This window comes from Rissa tridactyla, chromosome 4 (genome assembly GCF_028500815.1).
Source record: "Rissa tridactyla isolate bRisTri1 chromosome 4, bRisTri1.patW.cur.20221130, whole genome shotgun sequence".
In the NCBI taxonomy this organism is placed as follows: domain Eukaryota; kingdom Metazoa; phylum Chordata; class Aves; order Charadriiformes; family Laridae; genus Rissa; species Rissa tridactyla.
Genome location: NC_071469.1, coordinates 33,029,009 through 33,047,177, shown reverse-complemented (window position 1 = coordinate 33,047,177; position 18,169 = coordinate 33,029,009). Strand labels below are relative to the sequence as shown.

At 41.0% G+C, this 18,169-nt stretch overlaps 1 protein-coding gene across 5 annotated transcripts in view; it reads left to right on the top strand.

The window, feature by feature from the left end:
• The window catches only part of AKAP6 (A-kinase anchoring protein 6), a 292,117-nt gene that overhangs the window by 122,914 nt on the left and 151,034 nt on the right, over positions 1 to 18,169 (top strand). The window lies entirely within an intron of this gene.

Sequence of the window (18,169 nt, the reverse complement as noted above, 5' to 3'; positions counted from 1 at the left end):
GGTGGAAGTAGAAAACACTTGGATGAATAATCTTCTGAATATATTACAGGCTAGAATTATAGATTGAGAAATATTTGATAAACCACATGAGACTTTCACTGGATTCTTCCACGAGTTGTTTCTGGTTATGAGGAGGTGAAACAAAGACCTGAATTAAACCAGGTATTAAGTTTGCAAAAGCAAAATTTCACACTGTAGGTACAGAATAGAGATCAATGTATGCTGTTCAATGGGTAGGTATCTTAATAGGTAAAAAGGGAAAAAAAAGAATACAAAAATTAAGAAATTCCCTTTCCGTCTGCCAAAATCTTAGGTTCTTGCCAGTATGAATTGGAAGAAAACCCGATGACAGCACTATTCTGAGCCAATGAGCTAGACGCCCCAACTAGATAAAACAGTGCATTAGCTGAACCCACACCAGAGCATCAACCCCCAAAGCTCGGTCTCATTTCCAGTCTCTGATAATCTGATCGTGAAAAATTATTTGACAGTCCCAGGAAGTCACGTGATGCATTACAGGAAAAATTGTCATCCTAATCCCTACCGTAATACTGGAGTGACCATTATTAAATTAATTAAGTATACATTAACCACATATACAATTAGAAGCGAACTGAAAACTGTCTTCAGGATTTCAGCTACACAGAAAACTCTTTTGTGTTTTTTGTTCTTAAACGTTTCTGTTGCAGTAGCACCCACATGCAGCCAGTAGATAAAGTGCCAATTGTGGTAGTCTATCAAATGCAGTACAAAGACACTACATTTTTGCCTTACGTTGCAGATTTAGGATTCTTTGGCAGAGTTTGGATTTTTGCCCATGATTCCCATTATGTTTACAGGTGCTCTGAAGATACAGAATAAATCATGAGATCAGACCTCAGAAAAGGCATTGGTCATTTCAATTTGTTTTCCTCTTACTCGGCAACATGAAACTTTTGGAGAGATGAGTTTTTATGAGTAGAATTGCAATTTTCACTCTTGAGTGGATAAAAAGAAACATATTCCAGGAACAGGGCAGTCACCAGGCTGAGTCTCTGTCACAGTCAGTTTCTTATTCCCCTTCTTCCATGGGGAGGAGCACAGTAGCTCTTTTGCAGGCAAATGACTTCCAACTTTACCTTGTGGTTTTGTGCAAGGTGAGGCCAAAACTATCTATCAGACTGTAATGTGGAGTAGTAGCCCAGAGGCAACTCCTTCATTGCTACAGGTAGTCAGAATAAATGAGTATGTGGGCACCTGTACAACTTCACTTTCCCCTGTAAGTACTTAGGCTCCCAGCTGTACTCCGTATATCTGCATATATTTGGGGTAAGAAAACATTTGTATGTTTCAGAATGACTGTGTTATGAAACAAGGTGGTTTTTTTTCTCTACTTCTGTGAAGAAGTAAAATGTCTAAAGAACAGTTTAGTTTCAATTTGGTGATATTATAATTATTTTTATGGCATATATAGTCAGTGAAGAAATCATTGCACAACCTGAAAAGCAGTAACCATGACTTTTCTTTTTGGATTTCAGAAAATATACGCTATCATATTCGTTTCTACAGAGCAGAATTGAACTATTAAAATACAGAACATTTTTATAGTGGGGAAGATAGTTATTTGTATTAATTAGATTGTCAGCTTTTCAGTGGCATTTGTCTGTCAGAAATCCTATCTGTGTTTAAATAGAAGTGTATGAACTTCAATTCACATTAAGCTCAATGTTAAAATTTCCCTTGGTTGAGGATTGTAAGACAATGGTGATCACGAAGGTCTTTGTGAGAGTACTTATAATGCTCATTTTCTTCTTTTGCCAGTAAGGTTATACATGCTGTCAGACTCACCAAGATTTGTTGAAGTAAAGGGGGCTTAGTACTTTATAAGTTTAGGTTCCAGACGTATGGGTTCATAGATCCAGACACCAGTAGCAAACTAACCTGAAAACAATGAAAATGTATTGGTTCTTTTCTATATATGGCATCTGAGCTAGCAAACCTCATAACTATGATTCCTCACTGGTGCAGATTTTCTGGTCGTAGAATGAGTGAAAGCTCGGCGTAGATTAGTATTTTTATTTTTATTAGTAGAGATAAGGCCTTAGCCTTTGGCACAAATTATCAATTTCACCACCTGTGATATTGTTTTCTTGGAAATATGTTTGTTGCAATAACAAAATTAGTGCCATAAAGAGAGAATATTTTGCATTCATGAATTAAATCTCTGCTGTCAAAATCTAAGGAAAGAAAATATTGGAGTAGGAAAATAGAAAAATGTACTTGTTCTCTTTCTCATTATTGGCTGGGAAAAGTCTTGCAGAGGAGACAAGGATATGGTTGTGAACATCCTCCAAATTTTTCAGTATGTAAAATTCTTGCCTGTCATTTTAGGGTCCCATTTACATTGTTGATAAAGGGTTGAATTTTAGAGTCTCTCCTCACTCAGCCTTGCTTTTCTACATCTTTGACTTTTCGAGAAATGGCACAGACACTTAAAGAGGGTGTGTTTATTAAAAAAAAAACCATCACAAGAAACCTACGACATCGTCTTACTAGACTCTTTGCATAAGGTAATGCTCACATGAGGAGTCAAATCTCTTGAGTTGTGTGGCATTGCAAGTCTCCATTACAAGCATCCTTGTATAACATCTTCAGCTTAAATTGGTATAACTCCCCAAACTATTTTTCTAGTTAATTTTTATACCTGGTCTGGCAACATTGTCCACCCAAGATGGTAATCAGCACTTTGAAGCATACGAGTAGTGTCTGTCTATTGCTTTTGGCCCAGCAAGAGCTGTCTGCAGGCATTTCTGTGACCACCTAAAGATCCCACCTGGACAGCTTCTGAAAAATTAGTGAAACGCTTTGTCGTGAAGGTGGAAGGTGGCCTCTCCTCAAGTTGGTCTGTTGTTCCCAATTAGCTCATTATCTCTTCTGTGCAGAGCCTAGCTAGGGAGTTCCTGGGCCACCCAGGGAAGTGCACTGCATGTGCACACAGGCACAGCCCTGTTACCCAAATACACCACAATTTTAATTGTTAACTCTAGAACAAATTGGAATTTCATTCTTAAATCACAGTTACAGCATAAACTCCATAGATTTTGCCATGATGAGTAACCATATGGTTCGGTAAAGAGTATGAATTTTTTTCTACCAATTGAAAGGTATCCTATATCTGGAATGTATGCCAAAATAGACAATCTTCAGCTTGGAGGACAGTTTTCTTGCAAATTTTAAAACCCAGCTTCCTGATTTTCTGCAGAACAGAAGTTGCTATATGCTTCATTTTAGATAACACCAAAGCACAAAACTATCAACGAAAATGGTCTCAGAGACCCCTGGAATAATGACTGAAATTATTCTTTCAGTTCTATGGGTCTTCACAGCTGAGTAACATCGATGAAACTGATTTGGGAGCTGCATGTTTCCCGTTCATATGGGAGGGCTGATACAGAGCTGCCACCACTTCAACTTCTGGCACCCCTACAGGCAGCCACCCAAGCTGGCAGATGTTGAAAACAATAATATGTTTTCATGAAGCAGGGGCATTTTTCAGCAGAAATCTAATTTGCCACAAAGGCCTCAATCAGCTCTGGTAGCAAAGAAAGTGAGACACGTTTTGCATTTTGTGAATGATTAGGCTCAAATCACTTCCTAATGAAAAGATAGCTTCATTGACCTTACCAAAAAGGAACTTCTGAAAATGGTTTCTGATTTGCTTTATATTTTGTAGCTCTTCTTTTCTGTTATGCTGATTCTTGCCCATTGGCACCCTGATCAGAATTAGCAGAATCTAAGCATAGTCCTGGTGGTATGCAAATCAGTCCTCATCAAAAACAGTATCCTGAAGGCAGCTTATGAGCAAAAAGCATCTGTTTAGATGGTACTGCTGTGCTTGTGAAACCAGACAGACTTTCTTACCAGCTCAACAAATAAGAATTCACCATGTTGCTCTTGACCATTTTAGTTTGCTAAAGTAGGTATTTTACTGGTCTTTATCGCTGACCCGAGAAGATACATTGTTTTAGCACAGCAAAGGAATAAGCTAGCAAATGAGGATATGTGAAGAATCACTAAAGAAAAGGTTTAGACGAAAGGCACCATATATGTTTGCTGAGACCTGGGACTTTGAATTCTTCTTAACTTTTCCCTTTGTTGTTAACACAGAACTCTCTTTTCTTTTTGCTGCACAACTCCTTGTGCATCTTACTGTGGTGTGCCAATGCCAGTAAGAGATGCCCAGAGCCTGGAGAAGGGTCACAAGTGAACAGGAGAGCACCTGGAGTGCAGCACAAAGGAACACCAGCCACTCCAGACAGTAAATCAGCTTCACTGGGGGCCCAACTTAAATGCCTCTACGCAAGCACACATAGTATGGGGAACAAACAAGAGGAATTAGAGATGTGTGCACGCCTGCAGGGCTACGGTCTTATTGGCATCATGGAAACATGGTGGGATGGTTCCTATGAGTGGAGTGTTGGAATGGAAGGATACAAGCTCTCTTCATGGGAGATGGGGAGTAGGTGTAGCCCTCTATGAAAGTGACCAGCTGGAGTTCGTGGAACTCCATCTGGAGATGGAAGAGAGCCGACTGAGAGCTTATGGGTCAAAATTAAAGGGAGGGCAGGGACAGGTGATGTTACAGTGGGGATCTGCTACAGGCCACCCAACCAGGAAGACCAAGTGGATGAGACCCTCTATAGACAGATAGGAGCAACCTCATGTTCATAAGCCCTGGTCTTCATGGGGGACTTCAGCCACCCTGATATCTGTTGGAAGAACAACACAGCAGGGTGAAAACAATCCAGGAGGTTCCTGGAATGCATCAATGATAAATTCCTTCTCCAAGTGGTAGAGGAGCCAACGAGGGGAGGTGCCGTGCTGGACCTTGTTCTCACTACTGACAAAGGACTGGTAGGGATATGAAGCTCAAGGGCAGCCTTGGCTACAGTGACCATGAGATGGTGGAGTTCAAGATCCTTAGGGTGACAAGGGGGTGCACAGTAAGCTCACTACCCTGGACTTCAGGAGAGCAGACTTTGTCCTCTTCAGGGATCTGCTTGGTAGAGTACCATGAGATAATGCCCTGGAGTGAAGAGGCGCCCAAGAAAGCTGGTTAATATTTGAGGATCACCTCCTTCAAGCTCAGGAATGATGCATCCCAACAAAGAGGAAGTCAGGCATAAACCCAGGAGGCCTGCATGGATGAACAGGTTGTTCTGGAGAAACTCAAACTCAAAAAGGAAGCCTACAGAGGGTGGAAGCAAAGTCAGGTAACCTGGGATGAATACAGAGAAATTGTCCAAGCATCCAGGGATCAGGTTAGCAAAACTAAAGCCCTGATAGAATTAAGTCTGGACAGGGGCATCAAGGGCAACAAGAAAAGCTTCTATAGTTACGCCGGTGATAAAAGGAGGACTAGGGAAAATGTGGGCCCTCTTTGTAAGGAAATGGGAGACCTGGTTGCCTGGGATATGGAGAAGACTGAGGTACTAACGACTTTTTGGCCTCAGTCTTCACTGGCAAATGCTCTAGCCACACTGCCCAAGTCACAGAAGGCAAAGGCAGGGACAGGGAGAATGAGGAACCACCCACAGTCAGAGAAGACCAGTTTCGAGACCATCTAAGGAACATGAAGGTGCACAAGTACATGAGACGTGATGAGATTCATCTGTGGGTCCTGAGGGAACTGATGGATGAAGTTGCTAAGCTACTATCCATCATATTTGAGAAGTTCTGGCAGTCCAGTGAAGTTCCCACTGACTGGAAAAGGGAAAACATAACCCTCATTTTTAAAAAGGGAAAAAAGGAAGACCCATGGAACTACAGGCTGGTCAGTCTGATCTCTGTGCCTGGCAAGATAATGGAGCAGATCGTCCTGGAAATTATGCTAAGGCACATGGAAAATAATGAGGTGATTGGTGACAGCCAACATGGCTTCACTAAAGGCAAATCATGCCTGACAAATTTGGTGGCCTTCTACAATGGCATTACAGCATTGGTGGATAAGGGAAGATCAACTGGTGTCACCTACTTGGACTTGTGTGAAGCATTTGACACTGTCCCACATGACATCCTTGTCTCTAAATTGGAGAGACATGGATTTGAAAGATGGACCACTTGGTGGATAAGGAACTGGCTGGATGGCAGCACTCAAAGGGTTGCAGTCAGTGGCTCCACATCCAAGTGGCAAGCAGTGATGAGTGGTTTTCCTCAGGGGTTGGTACTGGGACTGGTACAATTTAAGGTCTTTGTTGGTGACATGGACAGTGGGATTGGGTGCACCCTCAGTAAGTTTGCTGATGACACCAAGCTCTATGATGTGGTTGACACACTGGAGGGAAGGGATGCCATCCAGAGGGACTCTGACAGGCTTGAGAGGTGGGCCCGTGTGAACCTCATGAAGTTCAACAAGGCCAAGTGCAAGGTCCTGCATGTGGTTCAGGGCCATCCCAGGCACAAATACAGCCTGGGCGGAGAATGGCTTGAGAGCAGCCCTGAGGAGAAGGACTTGGGGGTGCTGGTTGATGAGAAGCTCAACATGAGCCAGCAATGTGTGCTCACAGCCCAGCCAACTGTATTCTGGACTGCATCAAAAGAAGCGTGGCCAGCAGGTTGAGGGAGGTGATTCTCCCCCTCTGCTCTGCTCTGGTGAGACCGCACCTGGAGTGCTGCATCCAGCCCTGGGGCTCACAACATAAGAAAGACATGGACCTGCTGGAGTGAGACAAGAGGAGGGACACGAAGGTGATCAGAGGGGCTGGAGCCCCTCTCCTGTGAAAACAGGCTGAGAGAGTTGTGGTTGTTCAGCCTGGAGGAGGCTCTGGGCAGACCTTATAGCAGCCTTCTAGTACCTGAAGGGGGCCTACAGGAAAGATGGGGAGGGACTCTTTGTCAGGGAGTGTAGTGATAGGACAAGGCATAATGGTTTTAAACTGGAAGAGGGTGGATTTAGATTAGATATTGGGAAGAAATTCTTTACTGTGAGGGTGGTCAGGCACTGGAACAGGTTGCCCAACGCTGTGGATGCCCCATCCCTGGAGGTGTTCAAGGCCAGGTTGGATGGGGCTTTGAGCAACCTGGTCTAGTGGAAGGTTTCCCTGCCCATGGCAAGGTGGTTGGGACTAGATGATCTTTTAGGACCATTACAACTTATGATTCTTATAAGCTTGATGGTGGTTTCCTGTTTCTCCTGATAGCACAAAGAAAAATTGTTTGTCACTCATGGAGAGAATGGAGGAGGATGGCCTCCTTGAAAATAATTAATTGTTCACACCAGGGTTATTTTAGTGTTTGGTTTTTTTGTTTGTTTTTTTTTTTTTTTTTTTTTTTAAGGCAAAAATGTATGTTCTGTTTAGTTGAAACTAGAATAGCAAATATTGTTCTGTAGAAAGTACAAGTGGCTAGAATTGCATGGATTCATTGCAGTACGAAGTGTTGTTTGGATATGCTAAATGATAATTTCCATGAAACAGAATTTCTTGGTTTTCTTATATAATAAATTCTGTGATCCCTGTAATTTTTACCTCAATTAAGTTGCAAGCTTTGTGCCACATAAAAGTGCTTTTTAGCCCAGAATTGTTCCATTATATTAACCTTCTCAGTCATCACATTTATTTTACACATTGTAGTCTTAAAAATATCATAGAGAAAGTATCACTAGTATTTCAAAACAAATTATACAAGTTGATTCACATTAGCTCTTACTTCTCTTCTGTATAGGAAGTTTAGATGTCATCTCCATTCTAAAACAAAATTCTTCTTAAGATACAGAATCACAGAATCTTCATGGTTGGAAAGGACCCTTAAGATCATCGAGTCGAACCAAACAACCTACAATCTCTGCCCTTCAGAGCATGCCCTGAAGTGCCACATCTAGACGTTTCTTAAATACCTCTAGGGATGGTGACGCAACCACCTCCCTGGGCAGGCTGTTCCAGTACCTGACCACTCTTTCAGTAAAGTAGTTCTTCCTAATATCTAATCTAAACCTCCCCTGCCGCAACTTCAGACCATTTCTTCTGGTCCTGTCATTATTCGCCTGCGAGAAGAGGCCAACACCCACCTCTCTCCACCCTCCTTTCAGGTAGTTGTAGAGGGCAATGAGGTCTCCCCTCAGCCTCCTCTTCTCCAAGCTAAACGTGCCCAGCTCCCTCAGCCTCTCCTCATATGACCTGGTCTCCAGACCCCTCACCAGCCTGGTAGCTCTCCTCTGGACACGCTCCAGCACTTCAATGTCCCTCTTGTACAGAGGGGCCCAGAACTGAACACAGTACTCGAGGTGAGGCCTCACCAGTGCCGAGTACAGAGGCACGATCACTTCCCTACTGCTGCTGGCCACGCTATTCCTGATACAAGCCAGAATGCTGTTGGCCCTCTTGGCCACCTGGGCACACTGCTGGCTCATGTTAAGCCGGCCGTCCACCAGCACCCTCAGGTCCTTTTCTGCTGGGCAGCTTTCCAGCTGCTCTTCCCCAAGCCTGTAGCGTTGCTTGGGGTTGTTGTGACTGAAATGCAGGACCCGGCACTTGGCCTTATTAAACCTCATACAGTTGGCCTTGGCCCATCAATCCAGCCTGTCCAGGTCCCTCTGTAGAGCCTTCCTACCCTCAAGCAGATCAACACTCCCACCTAGTTTGGAGTCGTCTGCAAACTTACTGAGGGTGCACTCAATCCCCTCATCCAGATCATCGATAAAGATATTAAACAAAACTGGCCCCAAAACTGAGCCCTGAGGGACACTACTGGTGACCAGCTGCCAAGAGGATTTCACCCCATTAATCACAACTCTCTGGGCACGGCTATCCAGCCAGTTTTTAACCCAGTGAAGAGTACACTTGTCTGTGCCATGATTTGCCAGCTTCTCCAGGAGAATGCTGTGGGGGATGGTGTCAAAGGCCTTACCAAAGTCCAGATAGACAACGTCCACAGCCTTCCCTGCATCCAGAAGGCGGGTCACGTGGTCATAGAAAGACATCAGGTAGGTTAAGCAGGACCTCCCTTTCCTAAACCCATGCTGGCTGGCCCTGATCCCTTGGCTGCCCTGCACTTGCTGTGAGAGCTCACTCAAGATGATCCTCTCCATGATCTTTCCTGGTCCCAAGGTCAGGCTGACAGGCCTGTAGTTCCCTGGATCCTCCTTCCGACCCTTCTTGTAGATGGGCATCACATTAGCCACCCTCCAGTCATCTGGTACCTGCCCTGTTGACCAAGACTGTTGATAAATGATGGAGAGAGGCTTGGTGAGCTCTCCCGCCAGCTCCCTGAGTAGTCTTGGGTGAATCCCATATGGCCCCATAGACTTATGTACGTCTAGGTGCAGAAGCAGATCACTGACTACTTCCTCCTGGATTACGGGTGGGCTGTTCTGCTCTCCATCCTTATCTTCCAGCTCAAGAGGCTGAGCACCCTGGGGATAGCTGGTCTGACTATTGAAGACGGAGGCAAAGAAGGCATTAAGTATCTCAGCCTTCTCGTCATTGGTTGCAACTTTCCCCCCCGCATCCAGTAAGAGATGGAGATTCTCCCTGCTTTCTTTTTGTTGATGTATTTATAAAAGCTTTTTTTGTTGTCCTTGATGTTAGTGGCCAAGTTGAGCTCCAGCTGGGCTTTTGCCTTCCTAATTTTCTCTCTGTATAACCTAACGAGATCTCTGTACTCCTTCTGAGTTGCCTGTCCCTTCTTCCAAAGGTGGTAAACTCTCCTTTTATTCCTAAGTCCCATGTGAAGTTCCTTATTCATCCAGACTGGCCATTTCCCCCGCCCTTTAGACTTGCGACACTTGGGGACAGCCTGCTCTTGGGCCTTTAAGATTTCGTTCTTGAAGAGCGTCCAGCCTTCCTGGACCCCTTTGCCCTTCAGGACTGTCTCCCAAGGGCCTCTCTCAACCAGTGTCCTGAACAAGTCAAAGTCCACCCTCCGGAAGTCCAAGGTGGTGGAGGTTTTGCTAACCCCCCTCCTTACATCACTACGAATTGAAAACTTGACCATTTCATGATCACTAAACCCAAGACGACCTCTGACCACCACATCTCCCACTAGTCCTTCTCTGTTTGTGAGCAGTAGGTCTAGCAAGGCACCTCCCCTGGTAGGCTCACCTACCAGTAGTGTCAGGAAGTTATCTTCCATGCACTCGAGGAACCTCCAAGCCTGCCTGCTCTCTGCTGTGTTATATTTCCAGCAGATACCCGGCAGGTTGAAGTCCCCAACCAGAACAAGGGCTGGCGCTTGCTAGACGTCAGCCAGCCGCTTATAGAATACTTCATCTATCTCCTCATCCTGGCCAGGTGGTCTGTAGCATACTCCCAGCACATCTCCCTTATTTGCCTTCCCCTTCAACCTTACCCATAAGCACTCAACTTTATCATCACTGGAATCTAGCTCTATACAATCAAAACACTCCCTAATGTACAGAGCCACATCCCCACCTCTCCTTCCTTGCCTATCCCTTCTGAAGAACTTATAGCCTTTCATCGCAGCATTCCAGTCATGAGAGTCATCCCACCACATTTCCGTGATGGCAACTACATCATAGCTGTCCTGCTGCACAATGGCTTCCAGCTCATCCCGTCTGTTGCCCATGCTACGTGCATTCGTGTAGATGCACTTGGGCTGGGCTACTGATTTCACCCCCATCCTTGGCCCTTTATCCCTAGGCTCATTACTAGTGGGCCTGGTTTTATCCCCTTCCCCCTTCGAAACTAGTTTAAAGCCCTGTCCATGAGCCTTGCTAACTCTTGGCCTAATACCCTTTTCCCCTTTTGGGATAGGGTTTTCCCATTCTTAGCGAGCAGGCCCGGTGTCCTGTAGATCAAACTATGATCACTGAAACCAAAGCCCTGCTCGTAGCACCACTTTCGGAGCCAGGTGTTGATCCCTCCGATTTTCTTCTTTACCCATTCGTCAGTCCCCAAAGCTGGAAGGGCAGAGGAGAACACAATTTGTGTTCCCGAATACGGGAGTTTTGAGTGTTCTATTATCTAAAGAGAAATGAAATAAGAATTTTCTTCTGTCCAGTATAAACATTTCTGGTCACATCATGGCTCAGCACTTTCTTGGCTGTAAACAGCAAATGCTTTCACATAGAAAATAGATTGTATTTCCACGTTTAAGAAATTGTGTTGGTGAAGTAATGATGCTTCTGTGATATCTCATGATAACTGATCTGTCTGTTTGTAACAAGTCTGCTATGTCTGAAAAAAAATATCATTCTCATCTCCCTGGAAAACCTCATTTTCTGAAAAATGTCAGTGTAGAGAAGTATTAAATACCTGTTCTCATTGAAAATGAGGTTAAATACACATGCCTCAGGCTAATCTACTGGCTGTCTTTGTGGTAGCGGTGGTAACAGTAATTTTATTAAAGGTATTAAAGCCTCTGAAATGGCTGAGTTACGTACTGTGCTTTTGCTGTATGGGCATTTCCAATGTCTGTGGCAGCCAATTTAGATTTTTTCCTCAAAATAAACAATAGTATCTGCAGGATGATGGTGCAAAAGAGTCTGAGCACCATGAGTGGACTAATGTCTTGCTTCTCTAAGGACTGTGCTTTGAATCTGTTTAGCCGATGGATAGTTTGAATTTCTGAATTTTATGATGTTATCTTGAAAGGTATTTTGGGTATGCATGGGTTCCTGAATGTATGTCCTTTTATATGGGAAGCAGTCTGCAGGACATACTAGTTAGAGATACCGACTAAACCCAGAAGATTTCAAATAACGCAGGCACATAAAGGACTTAATAGGAAGTAACACATCAACCTTAAAGAAAGGGAGTGCATGTGTATTGTCAGTTGTGACTATTATTCAGCTTTTAAAATTTGCAAACCCAATAACCTCTATATAAGTTTTTCTGTTTCTTAAGTTAAAGTGCCCAAGAATGTCAAAAGGAAATGTTGTTGTCATTTAATACATTTGGATCTACCTGTGTTATAGTCTGGAGCCAAAGAGTGTATGGTTGCTGGCAGTGGGAAAAATAGAACTTTCTAAACTCTTTGGACTGTTCTTTTGAATGTCAGTGACTTTTTTTTAACACTAAATGAGAGAAAAATTAGGTATATAAGAGAAAATCCAGGTATATATCCTGCTAATCACAGTACTGTTGTCCTGACCAATACAGAAATACTGCACTTAATCTAAAATTGTTTCCCATAAGGTCGTGCATTGAAGAAGAGCCGACAAATATCTTTTCTTTGTAAGGAGGAGTGGGCCATGTTTATGGCCCAAAAGCCACTGCTGGATTTTGCAGCATCACAGAAGTAGGAGATCTGTTATGATGGAGATCTGTTATTACTATGTGTGTTTTTAATGAAGGAAGGCACTGTCCGTTTATGGCCCTCCCTTATTGTTGCTACCAGCTATGACCACACAGTCCCACTCAGGAGGTTTATTTTGTGCAAGCCTGTAGCATAAGCAATAATTTATTAATAATTTTCCCAGAGGCTGAATGGCTTGAATACTGTTAAGAGTACTACTTTTTTCTAAACCTGTCTTCCAAATTTGTAGATACGTAACCTTGTGTAGGTACTTTGTAAAGCTGTTAAGAAAAAAGTGATACTGCATTTACTTTGTTTTTTGATTGGTACGGACCTTTCCAGGACTCCTTTTTTTCTCTTTACTACCACTCCAAATTTGCGTAAGTGTGTATAGGAAGGGGATAGGAACCCATAATAAAAGTTAGCACCGTTGGGCCTGCCTGTAACGTATTACTTGTTAACTAGCTCCGCAGGAGGCTGTCCCAGCTTTTATAGTTCTGAGAGCTGCAGCTATCTCTGGACAGAGGAGGCATTAAACCAGAGGCAAAGCATATTAGGATGTCATCCTAAAGTAGCTCCTCTTCTTCTACTGAAGGAGAAGGGAAACTTGTAGTGTCCAAAATCTAAACTGTCGCTTGTGAGGATTTTGAAATATTTTGATCTAAGTGTATGGAAATACAGTATATGAGCAAGTTTGATCTATGTCTCAAGAACAACTATGTTGCTCTATTGTGTTGGGTTTTTTTTAATTCACAAAGTCTGATGTTTAAAAAAATTAGAATTTTATTTGCACTGATATCCGGGATGCTTTTAAGCTAATGTTCATTGCTTTGGAGGAGGGAGCAATGAGATCCTTAAAACACAGGGTTTTTTTACATGCAAGAATGTAGAGGGTGGTATATTTCTGAGTGTGTAGTAAATACCTGATGTAGTTTTCTTAGGAAACAAGGCCAAACGCTGTCATGGAGCACGTTAAGAGCCAGATTGTTCAGACTTTGGGAAATGTTTAAATTCATTTGCGCTTGTGGGTGAAGCTGAACAAGGCAGGGCAACTTGATTTGTCAGTGTTACACATATTCATCCCCTCTCAAGTCTCACCACCCAGAATTGTAAAACTCTTGGGTGCTGATGTGTCCCAAAACACAGATACTGTAAGTTTGAGTGGTGGAAATTAGGGGTTCCACTGGGTCCATTGTGTGCCTGGCCTGCAGAAGAAATTGTGTGTGGGGGATTCAGTGCCTGTAATAATATAATGAAATCAAACTGCCATTGTAAAATGTTTTAAACTAACTTGATCAGGAAATTTCAGTGAAAAAGTATTTCACATAAGTTTGGACTTAGAAGCTTTATAGCAATTGCAGAATAATCATGCTTTGAATGACAGCTTGGTCATGCTCTTTATACTAATTTATCATTGTAACAACCGTTGAAACACCTTTGAAAATTTTATTTGAAAGTAATGTTTATTTTATTAATAAATTGTATAATGCTTATGTGGGAACTCAATTGTCAGTTTTATGTCTGTTAAAATGTATATTATTGCCTGAAATTTTAGTATGCTTCTATGATCAATATAGATGTAGTCTGTAATTTGTTTTTGAAAGTAAAATTAAATTTATTTTTAAAAAATTCTGAGATTGGAAATCATTAAAAGAATATAAAGCCAGGATCTCAAAGGACAGAGAAGCACACTTTCAGCAACATTTAAACTATACTTGCTTTTACTTACCTGCCAAGAGCTATGGTCCACTCCCATGGGTTCTGTGCTATGTCTCTCAGAGGCATAATATCATTCACACTTTAAGCACTAGAAGTCATGCAGTTGCTGTCTGTGTTTTGGTGTTTGCAATGCCAAAGCTTTCAGTAGAAACATAGCAAATTCAGGGCATGAATTGAATTCTTGATTGGTCAATGTATTTCTTTGCATCACCTATGATTTTTTTTTTTTTTTAAATTTCTTAGTTCTACAGATGAATTGGGTTAATAATTTGGGATCTCAGTTTATTAGATATATTCTGCTAAGAAGGCATTTTAGTTCACCTTTAAATTGCACAAAACCTTATATCTGTATATATATAAAAAGCAGATTACATCTCCTTCATATTCTTCTGAAGTTTTAACAGAACTAAAATCCTTCAAGGATTGTTCTAAAGCTACATAGTATTATTTAGTGCCAGTGCTTTTTTGTCTGTAAGTTAGTAAATTTATATTTAAATAATATATATGTATATGTTTTCTCTCCCTTAGTAACTCCTTATTTGCCAAGGCTGCTATGCCTCATGAATTTACTTTTGGGTTGGAAAGCTCTTTTCTCTTGGTTGGCTTTTTTCTGCATGTGGTAGAACAATACAACTTAGGTATATCTTGATGAAATGGCCTTCGGGTATGGTGGGTCTCCAGGTAGAAGTAGTGTACCTAGAAATGTGTAAGATCAGCCAGACAAATGTCCTCTTGATAGAAAAAGGAGTCAGAAGACTGTGACTTTTGCAGATGATTTCCTGAGTATCTCACAAAGACAAGAAATGATCAAGGACAGTTATAAAAGGTGGACTGGATGTGCAGTTCACCATGCTTATGGTGACTTAGCAATGGTTTCACTGTATAGCCATTTTGCCCATGTGTTTTCCTTCCTGTCTTCTTCCATCCCTTGTTGTCTCTTGGTAATGAACAAACAGATTCATTTTAGGAAGCCTCACATTAACTTTTCTTTAAACAATGTAAAATGTTTAGACAGGCAAAAGCAAAGAGAAATTTGTGTAGTGAAACACAAAAAAGAAATTGTCAGCAGAAGAATTTACGTGAGTTCGAAAAACGAAATATCTGCAAAAATAGCCTCTATGCCTTCTAAACTAAATCTGCAAAACAGGCTTCCTGGAGAGTTGGGTTAACTATCCTTTATGTCCACATCTAAAATTATGCGTTCAAAACTTGGCTAAATTTCCTAAGAGATGACAAGTACAATGAGGAATGAGAAACAGAAATTGGGGAACCTAAAGTACTTACTGTGAGGAAGACTGTGCTATTCGTGTTTAAGAGGTAGCAAAGGGACAAAAACATTGTGCCTAATACTTGTATGGCAGAAGCTGTGACAGAGAAGAAAGGGGTAAGGTGGTTTTACAGAAGCATGAATTGCTGTAGGACTACTGGGGTAGAGCCTGCCCCTTTGCATTTAGTTTTGTTGTCCCATCACAAATTCTGTGGCATGTGAAAGACCTAGGCTACTGCTCTTTCAGCCCACTACATTGCAGTCTTTACTCCTACATTTTTATACAGTCTAAATTTAAAGGTCTCAAGGGATCGAGGCTTTCACTGTTTCCCTTAGGAGATTATTACACAATCTAATAGATCTGACTTCCGGGGGAAATTTCACTGGTATTTATCTTAAATTTTCTCTTTCTTAATTTAATTCCATTAGTCCCATCTACTATACCCTCCGATACTGTACTATGCTAATAAGTCTTCTTTCTGCTTGGTGTTCACATTCATAGAATGTAAGTAGATAATAATGGCCTTTTCTCTTAATCATCATTTAGTCAGTCTTGTTTATTTCTTACAATCTTCCACCATTTTCACCTTTAAACATATTTTGTTTGCTCTTCGCTACACTCCCACCATTTGTCTCTTCATAAATATGCTCGATCCTCCCAGGCAAAAAGTTCTTTCAGATCAAGTGAAAGGTGGTGAATGCCTATCGGTGATTGGAAGGTAAAATCATTGCTGGGGTTGCTATAATTATCTCATTACTAAACATTTTGAACTCAGAATGTTCAGTTAATATTATGTTTAAATGAATGATAAACTTGCACAAAGAAATTGTCTGAGCAGTCAAACCATCTTACATCTGATCTACATCTACGGTGGCACAATGCCAGCATGAGATGATGATTATGGGAGTTCAGTAGTGAGGTTCCCAGATCAGTTTTATGTCAATTTTAAAGGCATTTTAGATTATAATCTGATACTGTGAATCAACATAGACAGTGATATTGTTATTTTGCCCATTTTTATCTGCCTACAGATGCCAGTAGAGGGAATTACCCCCAGAGACACTCGAGAAATTATTGTCTTTTAAAGCTTTCTCATTGTTGCAGGGGATAGAAGACTACATCTTCTTCCCGCTAGCTATTCAGTCTTAAATAATATCTACCAGCTCCCATTGGTTACTGAAGCAAATAATGCGTGGTTCGTGTAAGGAAAATGATGGTCATATTATATTAGGCATTAGAGATTTTCTTAGCAGTTGGTGATAATTGGCCCCTTGGCCATCATTGCTATAGGTAGGGTATATTCTCAGTCTCAGGGAGAGAAGAAAACGACCCTTAGTGGGTGCTGCAGCTTCAGAGGAGGATTCACCATGTTCTCTCTAAAAAGCAAAGGTAGAATCCCTGCTAGTGCGTTAAAAAGCAGCCTTGACCATGGAGCTGTATAAAGCATTTCCATAGTTCTGTTTAACAGATGGAGTGTTCTCAGTTCCTCTGAGTTCTACTCAGGTAGAAGTACAGCTTAAAAGAAAAGAAGCGAATAAAAAATTCTTTATAGGCACCTAGGTTCTATGGAAAACAACAAAGAAGATATTGACTGCAACCATTTCACATGTAACATTTAATTCCCAGTGACTTCTAATACTAAGTAGGCTTTATATCCCTGATGAAAAATGTGAGGCTATCCTAAATAAGGTATTTCCCAATTGTTAAAAAGTGAAATACTTTGATGATATATTTGTAGATGTAATGTGTGAAATGCACTATTTCATAGAAGATAGGATCTTTTTCCATGTTCAAATTACATATGAATATCCATTTTATATAACCATTGACCAATTAATTATGTATTTAGTATTAGGTCTTTAGAATGCTAAATATATGACCATTTCCATTTTAATATAAGGGCAGCTTACATGGTAGTTATTTTTCTGATTTCCTGAATGTCATTGTTAGGTGATGTTCAGGAGTATGAAAATACCACTACATTAATGAAAATACCACTAGATTATTACATGACTTATTAGGTTGTTAACTCAAGTACGTAAATACTAGGCAGTCACCAAACAGAGACTTTCTGTATGGTCAGAACTCCTCAAAAAAAACCAAAAAAACAACAAAACAAAAAAACCCCAAAAACCAGACAGCTACCTTTCCACAACTAAAAGTTGAATTCGGTACTTGATATCTTTGTATTTTGTCATAGCAAGCTATTGGAAGGTAACTGTGCCAGGACCAATACAATTGCAAAAGTAACTATGTATTAGGAATATAAGAATAAATTTTCAGAAACTGTTTTAAGTCATATTGCCTTTAAGACAAATGAAATGTGGTAATGAAAAAAAAATTTAAAATCAAGTTTTCAAGATTATTTTTCTTCTTGGCAATATATATATAGAGAGAGCATAGATTTAATAAGTCAGCGACACATATTTGTTGCTCCATTTTCTTAGATCTTTACTCTGTGTTGAAACTGTCTCCCTATCCAAAATATAACATTGCTGATAATATTTGTGGGAGTTTGGTTTTGCTTCCAGGATTGTCTGTGTCAAAGAATATCATTTCTTTTCTACCAGAAACGCTTCCCATCACTCTAAATTTCACAATTGAATTGTATCTGTCACAGTGAGTGTTATAATTAAAAGTGCTACATTCTTAGCCAAAATATACATTCAACTGTACTTAAATATAGAAGTCCATATTTTAGTAATATTGTGGTTTTCTCCAAAAATGCAAATTACTATTAGGAAACTTTCAATTAAGCTTTCTGTTTCAAATTCTAAAATCATAGGTCAGTTAATTGTCTGTACCATTGCTCTAAAAAAATAAATGCCGTAGGAGCAGTGATATTTTTCTCAAAGGTATTTAAACACATCAAAAATGAACCTCAAGAAAATTAGGTCTCAGTGGTACCCCAGTACACCACACGTGCTTATAGTATGATTGACTGAGAAAAT